Here is an 11,141-nt window from a genome sequence, read left to right on the forward strand (position 1 = left end):
TCTCTCTGCTTTCCCCTCCTCCTGAAGTGGGCAGCCCAGCTCCAACTTGCCCTCCCACCAAGCTGTTTTGCCTCACAACAGGCCCAAAGCAAGAGGGCCAAATCACTGTGGACTGAAACCTTAGAGACTGAGCCAGTTTAACTCCTTCCTCTTGATGTTGTTTTTACCAGGTCTTTTCTTTCAGCAATGGACAACTAATTATCACATCTATGTATACTAAATAGATCTCTGTATAGTAAATGTAAATGATACCTTCACTTCTAGCCCAATCCAAAGGGTTTATACAGGTTCTGCCTTTGCTTATTTATGTATTTTTTCCAAATGGAAGAAAACTAGATCACTAATACTAATTTCTGCAATCCTTTTGTAGTCAATCTTGCTACCATGCAGGCCACCTCACTGGAGCCTTGAAACCATCACACATTCCAGGTACTTGATGGATGCCATGCATACTTTTCCATTGCCTTGAAACTACTTACATGTGAAATCAGATAGTATGTAACTTTTCACCTGCACTTTCTACTGAACATAATGCTGTTGAAATTCTTCCATATTATTAGGTGATCTTGTATTTTTCCCTTTATTACTATGTGATATTCCACTATCAATACTATATCAATTCTCTGATATTGGCTTTCTAGGAACTCTCTGGTTTATATTATAATTTCTCCCTATGTGGGTGGCTACTTAGAGGGATGCTGTGGTCATCTTGCCTTAGCCCCATTGTGGACATGTAGTTTTCTTCTACTTGGATGTTGAGAGCTTCAATTGCTGTATCCCTGAGGGAATTTGCTGAATATGCATGTAAAATGAAAACTGATTATTCTCATCAGCAGCTGTTAAAAAACGACTAGTGACAAATAAAGTAAAAAAAGAAAAAGAAAAATTTTAAAAAACCAGAAATGTGTGATTTAGTAGAACACAACTGACAAAATTAAGTTGAAGTCTATACACAAGGCAGTTTTTTGCTTGGTATTCAATGAACCTTTATATAAAGTAGAGAAGAAAAGCTAAACACTATCCCCAAAGCCTCTGAAAACTATAGCAGGATATTTATTATTCTTATTATAGTTCACAGTTCATGGCTACAACAGAGGATGGACCCCAGTATAGACAACTGTATCTCAGTGGAAAGATCTCAAGGACACACAAATGCTTTGAGAGAGGACAGCTTCTCTGGTTGGTGCTCTACATGTCCAGGCAGCTTAGATCCTACATGCAGTATAATGCTCTGCAAAGGGCATGATAGAGTCATGAGTAGGGAAAGAGTCACAGACTAGAATCGTGGTCACACTAGCGCCACATAGAATATACACAAATGAAAACTCTATGCATCGACTGACAGCCACAAATCTGCACTCTTAATGGTTCTTCACTCTGGGGAGAATTTCAGAGAGTAATGCTCCCATGAAAGACTTGAGAGATGCTTTACCTCCCAGATGCATTATCTCTTTGGACTGTACATAAGACAAGTGCATCTGTTGTATGTGACGGATGCTTATGAATCTTAACAGAAAACCATTTGAATTGCAACTTACCTCAGAGTTATAGTTTTCTTACATCTTAAGGATTAAAGAGCTGTAATATGGGACAAGCCTGGTCCCGTGACTGAATCAGACCAGGGCCTCATGTTTCAGTGCTGTAAGATGGAACAAGACTGGTCTCATGACCTAAGCAAACCAGGACCTTTTTTGCAGCAGTCCTCTCAGGAGTAATGCCTTGCACACTCCACATCACCCTGTTTGGCCTCCAGAGGATGACTGGTTAGTCAAATGACGGGTAATATTCCTCAAGGTAGGAACAAGCTAAGACAGGCACAGTTGCAGAGGGGCCATCAGGAGAAAGCTTGGGCGCCAACAGAGGTGAAGCAAAGAACCTCAACCCCCCAACTTGTGCAAAGGTCTAAATCTTCACCCCTTCTGAGAGAGGTCTCTTGCCCCCATGTCTGCTTTGCTCCCCATGCCCAGCACAGATTGCAACCCAAATGACAGAGATCTAGTCAACAGTGGCTGTCCTCTCAGAACAGCAGGAAACAAATGCAGCTACAGGAAAGGGCCATGTCTGGATGTTTTCTCTTTTCTCTTTCTTGCTTCTTCCCTCTTTTTCTATGCTATTCCTCTTCCTTTCTTCTCTCATCATGGTTTTCCTTTGGCAACAAATTTAATAAAAAAGGACGAAACATTGGAATAAGTTTCAGTCTCAGCTAGCAGCTACAACAGGTCTCCAGCCAGTTCTCTTACCCGGAGTCTGTGTGTTGATTCCACATCTCTACCCCCACGACAAGGTAGCTGAATGACCATGGATCAAGAAGCAACTAGAAACACACTCTAGATGGAATATATCTGTTCCCATGACAAACAAGAGCAGGCACATCTGTGCTACCTATTTTAGAGTGGTAAGATGGGACAAGCTTGGTCCCATGATTGACCCAGACCAGGGCCTTCTGTGACACCTGTTTTATACCTTGAAGATGGGAAAAGCCTGGTCTCATAACAGAACTAGGTCAGGTCCTCTTGTGCCACCTGTTTTAGAGCTATCAGATGGGACAAAACTTGTCCCATGACCAAACCAGTTTAGGACCACCTATGCCATTTGTTTTAGAGCTGTATTATAGGACATGCCTGGTCCCATGACTGAACCAGGCCAATGCCTCCTGTACCATTTTAGAGCTGTCATATAGAACAAACCTAATCCCATGATTGAAGCAGGCCTGGATCTTTTGTGCCATCTATTTTAGAGCTGCATGATGGGAAAAACTCGGTGCCATAACCAAATCAGACTAGGGCCTTCTCTGCCACCTGATTTAGAGCTGAAAGTTGTGACAACCCTGATTTCATGACTGAACAAGGCCAGGGCCTCCTGTGCAACCTGTTTAGAGCTGTAAGATGGAACAAGCTGGTCAAATGCCAAAAAAAGCAGCAGCTTCTGGGCCACCTGTTTTAGAGCTGTAAGTTTGGACAAGCCTTTTCCCATGTCCAAACTAGGTCAGGGCCTGCTGTACCACCTGTTTTAGAGCTGCAGGATGGAAAAACGCCTGGTCCCATCATCAAACCAGACTACAACCTTCTGTACCTGCTGTTTTAGTGCTGTAAAATGAAACAAACCTGGTCCCATGACCAAACCAGGCCAAGGTGTCCTGTCACACCATGTTAGAAGTGTAAACTGAGACTTGCCTGTTCCCATGACTGAACCAGACCAGGGCATCCTGTGACACCCATTTTAGAGCTATAAAAAGTGACAAGCCTCCTCCCATGACCACAGCAGATGAAGGCTTCCTGTACCCATGTTTTAGAGCTGTAAGATAAGACAAAACTGGTTGCATGACCAAACCAGATCAGGATCGTTTCATGCCACATGATTTAGAGCTGTAAGTTGTGACAAGTCTGGTACCATGACCAATCCAGACCAGGACTTCTTATACCAGGACTGATTTAGCACTGTGATATGCTAAAGTCCTGTAACATGATGAAACCAGATCATGGTCTACTGTACCACATGTTTTAGAGCTATAAGAGGGGACAAGCCTGGTATCATCACTGAATCAGACCAGGGCCTCCTATACCACCTGTATCCGAGTTGTAAGATGGAACAAACCTAGTACAAAGACCAACCAGACCAGGTCCTATTATACCACCTGTATTAGAGCTGTAAGATGGGACAAACCTGGTCCAATGATGATTCCTGACCAGGACCTCCTATACCACCAGTTATAGAGCTGTAAGATGGGACAAACATGGTCCCATGAGCAAACTAGACCAGGGCCAACTGTGCTTCATGTATTAGAGCTGTAAGATGGGACAAGCCTGGTCTCATGACTGAACCAGGCCAGAACCTCCTAGAGCTGTAAAATGGGACAAATCTCGTTCCATGATTGAACAAGGTCAAGACATTCTTTGACACCAGTTTTAGAGATGTAAGGTGGGACAAACCTGGTCTCATGAACAAACCAGACCAGGGCCTCCTGTTTCACCTGTTTTAGAGCTGTAAGAGTGAAGAAGTCTTATCCCATGACCAAACTAGACCAAGACCTACTGTGCCAACTGATTTAGAGCTATAAGATGGGACAGGCCTGGACCCATAATGAAATAGACCAGAGTCTTGTGTACCACCTGTATTAGAGCTGTAAGTTTTAGACACCTGGTCCCATAAATGAATCAGGCCAGGGCCTTCTGTGCCACCTGTTTTAGAGCTCTACCTTAAGACAAATCTAGTCACATAACCCATCTTGGCCAGGGCATCCTGTGCCAACTGTTTCAGAGCTGTAAGATGGGACAAACTTGGTCCCATGACCAAACAAGGCCAGGGCCTCTTGTGCCACCTGCTTGAGAGCAGTAAGATGGGACAAGCCTGTTCCCATTACCAAAATAAACCAGAGCATCTTGTACCAGCTGTATTAGTGCTCTACAATGGGAGGCATGTGGTCCCATTACTGAACCAGACCAGGGCCTCCTGCCACCTGTTTTAGAGCTGTAAGATGGGACAAAACTAGTCCCATGACCAAACTAGGCCTGGACTTCCTCTGCCATCTGTTGTAGAGGTGTGAGTTGGAAGAGCCTGGCCCCATGATTGAAATGGGCTAGGGCAAATTGTGCCACATGATTTATAGCTGCAATATGGGACAAGCCTGGTTTAATGACTGAATCAAGCTAGAGCCTCCTGATACACCTATTTTAGTGCTGTAAGATATGTCAGAACTAATCCCATGACCAAAACAGACCAGGTCCTTCTGTGCCACCTGATTTATAGCTGTAACATGGGACAAGCCTGGTCCTATGTCCAAACCAGGCCATGCCTTCCTGTGCTACCTTTTTAGAGCTGTAATATGGGACATACCTGGTCCCATGACTGAACAAAACCAGGGCCTCTGGTGCTACCTGTTTTAGAGCTGCTAGATGAGACAATATTGCTCCCATGACAGAACCATGCCATGCATTCTGTACCAGCTGTTTAAGAGCTGTCAGATGTGACAAGCTTGGTCTCATGACCGAACCATGCCATGGCCTTTTGTGCCACCTGTTTTAGAGCTGTAAGATTGGAAAAAAACTCGTCCTATGACTGAACCAGGACAGGGCTCATAATTTGATGGAATTATTAGAAGGTGGTTGAATCTATAGAATGTGGGTTCTAATTAGAGGTATGTCTTGGAATGCTGTATCAGGTCCATGGTCCCTTTTCTTTCTCTCTCTCTTCTCTCTACCACCCCTCCCCCTCTCTTTCCTGGATGTTCATCTACCTGTTTCCTGGATGTCCAGTTGAGCAGCTTTTCTTTGCCATATCATTCCAGCTTGATGTTCTGTTTACCGTGGGCCCAAAGCAATGGAGGGAGCTGACAATTAATTGAAACCTCTGAAACTGTGAGCCAAAAGAAACTATTCTTCTTTTAACTTTTACATGTCAGGTATTTTGTTCACAGTGGAAAAAAAGATGAGTAACACAATTAGCTTATTGAATATTTATGTTAACACTACACATTTGGTATTAAAGATGGGAATTGAGTTCCTAGTACTAAAGGACATTTTCCGAGTACTACAATGACAGAGTTTTCTATAGAGAGATCTTGTGTGGACTCCGCTGCCAATTAGGAATTTATGATCATTGTGTACAAATAAGTCAAATTTGCTTAATATTCTTGTTAATCACATTCAAATAATAATCCTTATTCATATGCACAAATATTCCACAATGAAACCCACTATTCTCTATAATTAAATTGTACAAATAAATATTTAAAAAAGAGTAAATAATAAGTTTGGGTTTAAAATAAAACAAACTAAATTCACATTACTGCATTCTGAAAGTAAAGCTGCCACACAAGCAGAAAATTGCCTACTTTGCAAAATTACTCAGAGTACGAGGCTAAAAAGTAGTCCTAGAAAACAAAATATTTACTAAAAATATATTAAGCTAAGTCCTAGACTTTTAAGAATAAATGTAAGCAAACAATCAAACACATAGCTCTAACAGTTCAGAAATGGTCACAAGAACACATACAGTTTTATTTCTAAGTATTGTGCACTTTGGGTATAGTCAGATTTATGAACTGATCAAATTGTATATTGTAGTATAAAGTCCAAAACAGGTGTGCTATTTTGGAATGTTAAGATTAGAAATATTTTATGACTAGATATTGGAGTGTTGATCCTAAATTTCAACCTTCCTTGATTCTATGGCTTTAGGCCAGGAGCTGAGCTTCTTGCATTTTACTTTTACTATTCCTTAAATTGGTACAACATAACCCAATGTGACTCGGCCTCATTCTGCTGATATGCCTATATAATACCTAACTAATTCTTAGGATTCCATTGTTCATCTTGGCTTTTCAAAGTCATCAGCTGAGGCAAGATATTTCTACTTCCCCCTTTGTAAAGTTAACTTTTAATGTATATTCAGTTTATGCCTTAATTTTGAGAGTGTTTACATATCATTCTACTTATTAATTCAATAAAAAATAAATAACACAATGTATTATGTATGCTAATTCCAGCTCTCTCTAGGCCTATCCTACATATCAATCTGAATGTGGAGATACATTTATGATAAAGAGGAAGAGGACTTCTAATTAGATGTGTACATTGGCAAATTGTAAGCCAATTTCCTTGTGAGCCAAGTTGAAATAAATCCCATATTCAACATGGAAGTAATTACCTTGCACAATTGAACTGAGATAGATTGCTTTTTGCCTTCTTTATTCCTGAACAGTCATTAGTTGAAGTAATAAATATTGATATGGAGTATAATACTCCAAAAAGTTTATTTAAAATAATTTTGAAGTCCACAGTGGTTTTGTTATCCTGGGTCATGCCATTTGCAGAAGTGTGATGAGTGCTTCTGTGGTTTTCTTAGATTTTGTTTTTGAGTTGTTTATGGCTCTGATAATATTTTATACAAGGATTCATTAACAATTGAAAAATTTCTGATATGATAAAGCACTCTTGTCAACTTTGGCTTCTAGACACATGAAATGTATCACTAAAAGAGGGGATGTGATTGATAGAATTCATATTCATTGGAAGCTGCTTTTTGGGGGCCACTCAGTCTCTGAGGGGTACTGCTGGAGAGGGCAGAACTGCTTCCTGTTATGTGATGTCATTCTGATTACTTTGTTAGAGCCCCAATTTACAAGCTTCACTCTCTGATAACTGATGTCTTGAAAAGTATTTCCATCTCTTTACTGTTGTACAATTCAGAAAAGATATAAGGTTATCATTTAGAGAATGGTTTCAATATATAAAAGAGGGTAATTCTCACACAATAGGTACATCATCTAAATGAGTTTATATCTCAGACAAAAAATATTTCTCTAATGGCAACTCCTTGGGTATATTAATGATTTTGTCCAGATCTGTTCAACAGAGATTAGGGTACTGGTTGGGATAGACAATGGAAAACAGGCAAACAACTACCCCCAATTCTTTAAAAAATCTTTGCTCTTTACTCAACTAAAGAAAATGAAGCAACTCTCAGAATTATTTATTAAGTACTGAGCTTTCGGCTGCTATGCAGTGATTTGGAAGGACTGAGACTGTAATTAGATCTATTTCAGTATTTATTAGGGCTTGAAATAAATGTTTACATTCTTGAAATAACCTTCTTGGTGATTGTTTATTCATTAATGTCTTTAAATATTAATTGGGAAGTCCATTGGTCTCCTACAAGTTCTAGATGGCCTAATTAGCCATTTTGTAAATCAATATACTACAGTATTTCATTTAAATAAATTAATTTATAATCTTTCATTAACATGGAATTAAAACGTTGGTAAAACTAGTTTTTAGTCCCTAATTAATCTATAATCAATGTTACTATATACATGAATTGAATAAAAAATTTCGTTAGCAATTTTCTTGGGCAAAAGATAGTGTGTAATAACTTTCTCTGATTGCCAGACCTGCAGAACAATACCCTGACTTCAGCTTTCTAAGCAAAATTGTCTACACACCATTTTTAAGGATATAGAGATGAACAAGCTACTAGTTGTTTGGATGATGTTTTTCTGGTCCTTGATGTTGCCCTTATACTTGAAGTTGCTTACCTCACAAATATGAAATTCAGTTGTTTTTACTACAGGTTTAGGCAATATTCCCTTATTTTGTTATTTCTAACTAAATGCAATGAACAATGCATATCAATTTGTCTGCTAATGCTACTTAAAAGCAAATTTCAACATTGACACTTATCCATTCAATTATTTATTATGTCATACAACAAATAGTTATGTATGGATGCACTCTCTAAATATTGGGCTAAACAGAGCTTAAGGTGTTATTTGAGGGAACAACGAAACAAAGAAAATATGAAATTAGTCCAATTAAAAAATTTAAAGGTCATATCAGGGCTGGGGTTGTGGCTCATTGGTAAAGAACTCACCTAATACATGCAAGAGGCTGGGTTCAATTCTCAGCACCACATAAAAATAAAAAAAAATAAAGATATTGTGTCCAACTGCACCTAAAATATTTTAAAGATCTTAGTGTTATATTTTAGTAGAAGAAAGCTAAAGTGATGATGAAATATCAGTAATATGATGCATTTTCACAACTATAAGAGTAATTAATTGTGAAAACACAAACTTAAATTTCCTAAAATAGTGATATTATTAGAAATTTAAATTGCTTGACAAATAGCCTTTAAAAACACTATACACCTTTCTGATGTATGTACAGAATCCAGTGACTGATCAGCACTGGAGTGGCTCCTGAGCTCAGTAACCTCCAACACCCTATCACTGTGGTAAAAACATGGTCACCCATCTTGGAGTATGGCATCTAATAACTCACATATGGTAGTACTTTAGCAAAATTTTGCTCAGCAGAAACTCTGCTCAAGGTACCATGGGGAATTAGAACTATCTATCAGATGAGGTAATCAAGCACTACAGACTCCTAGGGTAGCAGAAAAATTGGGGTTTATATGGACACTTTTCTGATGTTCTGTTTTTATACAGAGTCCCATTTACAAAATTCATTGTCCTTTTTGTGTTTCTCCAAGGATGTTGGTTTTAATGCTATTCTCAATTAGTTCTCTACAAAAAAGAAGTTTTCCAAGGTCAAACACATTTGAGAAGCAATAGCTACCATAGAGGCTCTGAGTATTCCTGCTAAAATTAAACCTACTTGAATTAACCTGGAGTTTGTACCAACCAATTTGATTACAAAAAAAAAAATATTTCACATATTTCTTTCTGTATTCTATTTAGTATTGTATTCACAGAAAATGACTCAGTGTATCCTTTTTCAGATAATACATACTTATTTATAGAAACATAAAATTGTGTTTGGCTTTTTGAACTCATGGGTAGTTGTTATTTGACTCTTTGAGTTTTTTTTTTTTTTTTTTTTTTTTTTTTAGTGTGCTTACTTTTAAGACACATCTTCATGATTTACTTTGCTTGACTTCTTAAATGTAAATCCCAGTTTTCTTTCTTTTTTAAAAAAAAAATTATTTTATTGGATCCAACCTATTTTTCCAGCTTTCCATTTTGGATCACCGGTATTTTATATAATGTACTCATCATCAGTTTGAGATCTTTGCTATTTACAAATGCCATGAGCAGCAGTGCGAAGGACGAGACGACAGCCGGGCGCCGTGGACCGATCCCAGGGCAGACGGGATAGTAGCGAGCGAGCGAGGCCCGGAGTCCCGCTAGCACCCCTTGCTAGGTCCGAGAGCAGGTTCTGTTTTGGCGCAGAGACCCAGGGTCGGGCTTTCTGCTGGAGGAACGCAGTGTTGCCCTGGACGGCGCCAAGCGCGACAGCACCTTGGCCCTGGCCACTGGAGCGCTCTGTTGCGAGGCGTGGGGCAGCGCAAGTCTTCTTCCTCAAAGGAGGGTATGAAGCTTTTTCAGCTTCCTGTCCGGAGCTCTGTAGCAAAAAGTCGACCCCCATGGGGCTCAGCCTTCCCCTGAATACTAGTGTCCCTGACAGCGCAGAATCTGGATGCAGTTCCTGCAGCACCCCACTTTACGACCAGGGTGGCCCAGTGGAGATCCTGCCCTTCTTGTACCTGGGCAGTGCCTACCATGCTTCCCGCGAGGACATGCTGGCTGCCTTGGGCATCACTGCCCTGATCAATGTTTCGGCCAATTGCCCCAACCACTTTGAGGGCCACTACCAGTACAAGAGCATTCCTGTGGAGGACAACCACAAGGCGGACATCAGCTCCTGGTTCAACGAGGCCATAGACTTCATAGATTCCATCAAGAATGCAGGGGGAAGGGTGTTTGTCCACTGCCAGGCGGGCATTTCCCGGTCAGCCACCATCTGCCTCGCTTACCTCATGAGGACTAACTGGGTGAAGCTGGATGAGGCCCTTGAGTTTGTGAAGCAGAGGCGAAGCATCATCTCCCCCAATTTCAGCTTCATGGGCCAGCTGCTGCAGTTCGAGTCCCAGGTGCTGGCCCCGCACTGCTCGGCCGAGGCCGGGAGCCCTGCCATGGCTGTGCTAGACCGGGGCACCTCTGCCAACACCGTCTTCAACTTCCCCGGCTCCATCCCTGTCCACTCCACGAACAGTTCCCTCAGCTACCTTCAGAGCCCCCATCACCACCTCCCCCAGCTACTGAAAAACCCTGGAGGAGCTTCCATCCCTCCAGGACTGCAGGCTCTTCCTCCAGAAGAGAGGCAGTAACTCCAGAGATGGGCTTGTGGGTGCTGGTCCTTATTTATTTAATTTCACCCAAGTTCCCTGGGTTCTGAGCACTTGCCATGGTGACAGCGTCAAGACGTTTTGCTGAACTCAGCACGTTGCGGACCAATATACAGTGGGTACAAGTCCCTCTGACAAAACGGGGCAGAAGAGAAAGGACTCGTGTGTGAGCTGCTTTCTCTTTGCTTGCCTCAGTTTTTTCTAGAAACTTGATGCTTGACATACCTACCAGTATTACATTCCCAATGACATATATGTATGAGAATATATCTTATTTATTTTCCCGTAGGCGGTCTGCCTTCACAAATGTGTCTACTCCTAGAAGAACCAAATATCTCAATTTTTCTGTTCAGTACTGTACTATCTTGTAAATAGATCTGAGCAGGTCTGTTCTTACCATTGGTGGAAAACACCAGTGTTGGTTTATTTAGTTGCCAACAGTTGTGTGTTTGCTGGTTATTTATGACCTGAAATAATATATTTCTTCTTCTAAGAAG

At 40.8% G+C, this 11,141-nt stretch overlaps 1 pseudogene; it reads left to right on the forward strand.

Moving 5' to 3' along the window:
• Window positions 1-4,991: 4,991 nt before the first annotated feature.
• On the forward strand, window positions 4,992-10,626 carry LOC143386407 (dual specificity protein phosphatase 1 pseudogene; annotated as a pseudogene).
• The last annotated feature ends 515 nt before the right edge of the window (window positions 10,627-11,141 follow it).

The sequence above is a fragment of the Callospermophilus lateralis genome, unplaced genomic scaffold (genome assembly GCF_048772815.1).
Source record: "Callospermophilus lateralis isolate mCalLat2 unplaced genomic scaffold, mCalLat2.hap1 Scaffold_300, whole genome shotgun sequence".
NCBI lineage: Eukaryota > Metazoa > Chordata > Mammalia > Rodentia > Sciuridae > Callospermophilus > Callospermophilus lateralis.